The following is a 6,035-nucleotide window of genomic DNA, read 5'->3' as shown; positions in this document are numbered from 1 at the left end:
CCCACAAAGAGCCGGGCCGGCCGCCTTTATAGCGGAGGAGGCGGGGCTTGGCGCCGCGTGGCCCCGCCCCCTCGCCCACTCCTGGAATAACGTCACCAAAATCATGAATGGCTTCAGCGGCGCGCGCTCGCAGCTCGCGCGGGCGGCGGCTGGGGGGCGCGCTCGGCCGGGCCTCGAAGCGGCCCGAGGTGCGCGGAGAGCCGGCTGGGGGCGCGCTCGGCCCGGCCTCCCCGCGGCCCGAGGTTCGCCGCGCCGGAGCGCCAGCCGTTCCCCCCCCCCCCCCCCCCCCGCCTGCTTGCGCGCCCGCGGCCCCGCTTTGTAGTTCAATGACACGGCCGTTTCCAGCCCCGAGGCACCGCTCGGCGCCTGCGCACCCCCGCAGGGAACGAGGGGGCCGCGGGGGCCCGGCCGGGACCGGTCCTCGCCCCGGTGGGGGGGGGCGCCTGGCACCGCGGCCCCCTGGGGCACCTCTCACTGTCCCCAGCGCTCATCCTCCAAACTAGGCCTCTCCCCGCGATCGTTGTCCGGGGCAACGTCATCGCGATACCCCCACCCCGGCTCGGGAGCCTAGCGCGCATCCCCGGGATGCTCCCCGTGGAGACGAAGACGGAGCTGGGGAGGAAGCGGTGAGAAGGTCGGAGAGGAGGAGAGAGGCGGCGGGTCCGCGGCGCCCGCGGGGAGGGGACATCTGCAGCCCTGCGACCCGTGCAGGGGTTTGTTTATGGGAGAAAGGATGTGGCGGCTTACTAGGGTTTTTCCATTGCACACACGCACACGCGCACACGCTCCACCAGCCTTTGCTGCTCCCCAGATCTGCTGCTCCCCAGGGTTCGTTCTCTCACCGCAGAAATAAAGGTTCAGGCTCAAGCCGCACACACTGCCCAGATTGCAGCTCCAGGCAGTGTGAAGCGGCGCAGCCCCCAGAGCCGGGCCGGATGATGAAGAGTCTCATTGTGCATCCAGCGCTGCCCCTCTGTGGCCTCGGCTTCAATTACTCCTGTAAAACAGCTTTATAACCTTGACCTACGGGAAGAAAAGGAAGCTGCGGAAATCGGATAGGGCTGCTCAAAAACTAAACCAAATTGAATTTGCTTTGAAGTCAGTTATTTGAAAAAAAGAAAAAAAAAAGACTTGAGTATTGAATTCATGTATATGTGCAGCAAATGGAACTATAAAGCCAGGTAAGATTACACACCTATAGCTTAGCAGTCTGGAGGCTGGGACAGGCGGCTCATAAATCCCAGGGTAGCTTGGGCTATCTAGCAAATTCCAGATTATGCTGAGCCACAGTGAGGCCTAGTCTTTGAAGAAGAAGAGGAATGGTAGAGCACTCTCACCTTGAGCTGAAGAGCTCAGGGACAGTACCAAGGACCAGAGTTCAAGCCCCATGACCCACCAAATAGCTATAATAATTTTTAAATAATTGTGCTTTTTTTCTTTTCCTTCGTTCCTTCGTTCCTTCCTCTCTTTCTTTCCCTTCCTTCCTTCCTTCCTTCCTTCCTTCCTTCCTTCCTTTCTTTCTTCCTTCCTTCCTTCCTTCCTTCCTTCCTTCCTTCCTTCCTTCCTTCCTTTCTTTCTTTCTTTCTTTCTTTCTTTCTTTCTTTCTTTCTTTCTTTCTTTCTTTCTTTCTTTCTTTCTTTCTTTCGCCAGTCACAGGACTTGAACTCAAGGCCTGAGCACTGTCCATCAGCTCTTTTGGTCAAGGCTAGCACTCTACCTCTTTGAGCCACAGCTCCACTTCCTGTTTTATGATGTTTAATTGGAGATAAGAATCTCACAGACTTCCTGCCACAGCTGGCTTTGAACTTTAGTCCTCAGATCTCAGCCTCCTGAGGTAGCTAGGATTACAGGTGTCAGCCACCAGCGCCCGGCAATAATTTCTATTTTTAATTGCATTTACACATATACAAGTTGAATAAAAACAGCATACTTCCTAATAAAATATAGGCTTAGGATACGCTGTCTCCTCCACTCAGAAACATTCAGGAGCCTGCCTCTACCACTCAGGTGAAGCCAGAAATAGATGTGTGATGCACAGGACCATATACAGGTGGAGGCCATACTTCCAAGGACAGGGACAATGTGAATTTTCTGAAGGAATAGGGGAACTTCTGTGTCATTGCTGGGTTTGACTTGTCATCTGAGGAGCCAAAGGAGAAGCCAGTGTTTGGAAAGCTAGATCCCAGGCTGGGGCTTTCCAGGGCCCTCCATAGGAGAGTCTGAGCCAGGTTCGGGGTGAACCTGAGGACACTTTTGGCCAGAGATCTAGGCAACCAATCTCTTACAGTTGAGAAGCTGCCGTGACACTTTGACATTGAGCAAGACACCTTTTACATATTTGTCATTTTGACCTAGTGAAACTTTCAAAACTTAGAAAGCTACCTCACTCCCTTTCAGTCCCCCCCACCACACACCTTGAGTCAAAATGGGTTTCTTTTATTTATTTTTTATTTGTGCCAGTACTAGTGCTTGAACTCAGGGCCTACGTGCTATCCTTTAGCTTTTTCACTCAAGGCTAGCACTCTATCACTTAAACTATACTTCCTCTTACAGCTTGTTGTTTGTTAAATAAACATTTTTAAATTTGTCTGCCAGGGCTGGCTTTGAACTGCAATCCTCAGATCTCAGTCTCCTGGATTTCTGGTGCTGCCAAAATGAGCTCCTTTTGGCAAAGATCTCCTAAGGCCTCCCATCCCCTAGCAGTGACCTGGCCCCAGGAGTACACTGAGGTAATTATCTGCTGCCTAACCTTGGGAAAACTGTATGGGGTCCTGTTTTGGCTGCATATCACTTATTAGTAATTACAGTGAAAATCAGCCTTGGCTGAGATCCTCCCAATCTACACTTAGTCTTTCCTCTGGGATCACAGACTCATTCATGTGAAAATCTTGGAGGAGCGGTGCTGAAGGAAGCTATCACAGCATGTCCCAAGCATGCCCATTCTCAGTTTACTCTTTTCCTTGGTGCCTTGCAAATTTCCAAAGCACTTTTATTAACTCAGCTTCCGAAAGATGATGAGCTTCACGCAGCACAATTTCTAGTGCCTAATCTACAGAGGTGCAAGTAGAGGCTGAAATTAATTAGGCGTCTTGCCAGACTGCATGGCTAGATGAGTTACGCTGGGCCTGGAACCGGAAGGTACTCACACTCAGTCTTCTCCTCTGTTACATTGCTCTGCACACATCATTCCTTATACCTCTAAAGCTACAGGGACTTCCAAGAAGTGCATTGACTATTTCTATCCCTAAATGAAGAAATAGAAACACACGCGAGTGAAGTGACTCAGAGCCCCAGAACCTTAGAGCTGAAAGAAACCTTCCAAATAGCCCAGTCCAGTCTCCTCATTTTACAGGTGAGAAGACACTTAAGAGAGATTAAATAGCACATCCAGTGTCACCAGGCTATGAAGTAGGATTGCTGGAAGTTGGACCTTCAGACCAATGGCCAAATGTTCTTTCCACTATAATTACTAGTGGCTTGCTATATTTGCCAAGAAGTCAGCAACAGAGATCAAGGCCAAGATGAAGTCTTGCTAAACGTCCTCAGTCTACTGCCAATATTTGTTGAACTTCATCTATTACATACAGACCAGTGAGCTAACCCCTCCCCCACCCACTCAGAGCCCTCAATTCTCTCTTTCTTCCCACCTGTTTTTACTGGGGAGCAATAATAGGGTCAGTTTGTGCTTCAGCCTCAATAAAAATCCAGATAGAATTGTCTTGTTTTCCAACATCACAGAAATCCACTTTCGCAATTTCTTCTCCCCTTTGCCTAAAATTTTTAAAAAGAAATGGTTAAAAAATAAAGGTAACCAAAACACAGGTGTTCATAACCTGTAATCTTCAGGAGCCTGCGATCTGAGGATCAAAGTTCTAAGCCAACTTGGGCAGCAAAGGCCAGGAGGTTCTTATTTCCACACACAGAGAGATGGAATTAGATGTGTGTCTTAAGTAACAGAGTGTCAGCCTTGAACAAAAAAAGCTAAGGGACAGCACCTATGCCCTGAGTTCAAGCCCAGCACACACAAAAATAAATAAATAAATAAGGTAAAGAACTTAAGTTAAAGAACTTAAGTTGTCAGTTACTTTAGTTGCAGCTGTGCAGTGATTACAACTATGTAGCTAATTATTTACCTAGTTAAGAAGGACTCCATCTAAATTCATTTAGCAACATTTATACCTACATGACATCTCCCTGTGGCTTGCAGAAAACAATGTTGTGTTTAGGTTGCCTAGTTGTGGTGAAACTGGTACTTTCGCTAGTACTTTTGGTTTAGTTATAAGGAACTTCACAAAGTGGTTGCTTGACCTCAAAGAGGAAAAAAGAGGAAGCAAAGGGACAGCGTTTCTGATCTGATCTGCTGCCACCTCATGCCTCACAACACCTTATTACTCCATTGCACAGAGGAAGAAATCAAGACTTAAGAAATCAAGTAACTTAACTATGGCCACATGGTCCTTAAATGGTTGGATCAGAATTTGACTTGCTGGTTCCAAAGTCTGTTCACACACACACACACACACACACACACACACACACACACACACACACACACACACACACTACTGTACTGTACTACATGGTCTCTATAGCTTTTTTGTGTGTGTCTTAACAGCTCAACTATGAACTGAATTACAAAAGGGTTAGTTCCAATAGCAAAGACTAAGGACTCCTACTCTCCATTCAGTAGAGCAGGGCAGGCACAGTAAGCAAGTTTGCCACCCTGCCCGGGGATGTGGAGCCTCTTGGGATATCAGTTGAAGTTTTAGGGGTTGGTTTGGTTTGGTTTTGAAGTGAGTAGGAGAAGAAGAGTTTCTGTCCAATTTTTTTTTTTTTTTTTTGGTGAAACTCATTTGGGTACATAAGAAATGTGAAAGGCAAGAATGTATGTGGGTGGGTTGATGAGAAGGCGAAATGAGACAATGATGGGAAAACACTTGGTAAATGGGAAAGCACTGAGCAGATGTAGGGCTTGTTTTAAGTGTTTGGGAGGGAAGGGGGAGTTAAGCAGATTTAATTGCATCCACTTTGGGCTTTTGCTCATTCGTACACAAACCTCTCAGTTCCACTGATTGATGTGAGGCTCTGCCCACATCAGGCTACTGTTCTGGTCCTACCATCTTCTTACTTGTACCTCCACCAGTACCTCCCAGGAAGTACTCAGCTGGGTATTAGGCACACAATTAATTCAGAGACCTCAAAATGTGATCTTGTGCCATTGGAAAACGAGCAGATGACAATACAAAGCAGACAGGTGCCAGCAACTCACTCTTGTAATTCTAGCTATTCAGGGACCTGAGATCTGGGAAAAGCAGTTCAAAGCTAGCCTGGGCAGGAAGTCCATGAGACTCATTTGCAGTTAACCACACAAAGGCCAGAAGTGGAGCTGTGGCTCAAGTAGTAGAGCACCAGTCTCAAGAAGATAAAACTAAAGGATAGTTCCAGACCCTGAGTTCAGTACCAGCACCAAAATAAATAAATAAATAAATAAATAAATAAATAAATAAATAAATAAATAAATAAATAAATAAAAGCAGCCAAAACCCATCGGAAAAAAACTTCCAGCCTTTGACTTCTCTTGCTGTTTGTCCTCAAGCAATAAATACACTTGACCTCTCTGTATCTCGGATTCCTAACGCAATCAAAGCAGGCAATGGAAGTCTCTCTTTTCAGGTCGTAGGGTTGCTGAGAGGAACTGCTTCTATAACTGCCCAGAAAAGTGGTTTGCTTCAGGACTCAGTACAAAGTCTGGGGGGCTCCCTGTTCTGGGCCATCTCAGAAGGCGCCTTCTTCTTTCCATCTAGAATCCTCCTGCCCTTAAAAGAAGCCTGGAATCTGACTGCCCATAAACTCTTGCCTTCCCAAATATCAAAGAAATTCAGCCCTGACTTTTTCTTTATATCTATCAAGGGGCCTTTGAACCAAAGGGATTTTTTTTTTTTGAGAAAGAAAACTATGGAACCTTAAGGGTTCAGGCCCTAAAAGAAAACACTCCATCTGGAACCAGTTCAAGGCTCTCATGTCCAATTAAGGAA

General features: G+C 47.2%; 1 long non-coding RNA gene across 1 annotated transcript; it reads left to right on the top strand.

Moving 5' to 3' along the window:
* The first annotated feature begins 394 nt into the window (after window positions 1-394).
* LOC138829169 (uncharacterized) lies at window positions 395-3,759 on the top strand. The gene is made up of 3 exons (XR_011372500.1): window positions 395-1,181; window positions 2,596-2,729; window positions 3,353-3,759. It is a non-coding gene; the product is annotated as an uncharacterized lncRNA (long non-coding RNA).
* Window positions 3,760-6,035: the final 2,276 nt, after the last annotated feature.

Source organism: Dipodomys merriami, unplaced genomic scaffold, assembly GCF_024711535.1.
Source record: "Dipodomys merriami isolate MVZ:Mamm:240054 unplaced genomic scaffold, mDipMer1.0.p SCAF_17, whole genome shotgun sequence".
Classification (NCBI taxonomy): domain Eukaryota; kingdom Metazoa; phylum Chordata; class Mammalia; order Rodentia; family Heteromyidae; genus Dipodomys; species Dipodomys merriami.
Note: the sequence above shows the minus strand (reverse complement) of the source record. Positions and strands in the feature narration are given on the sequence as shown.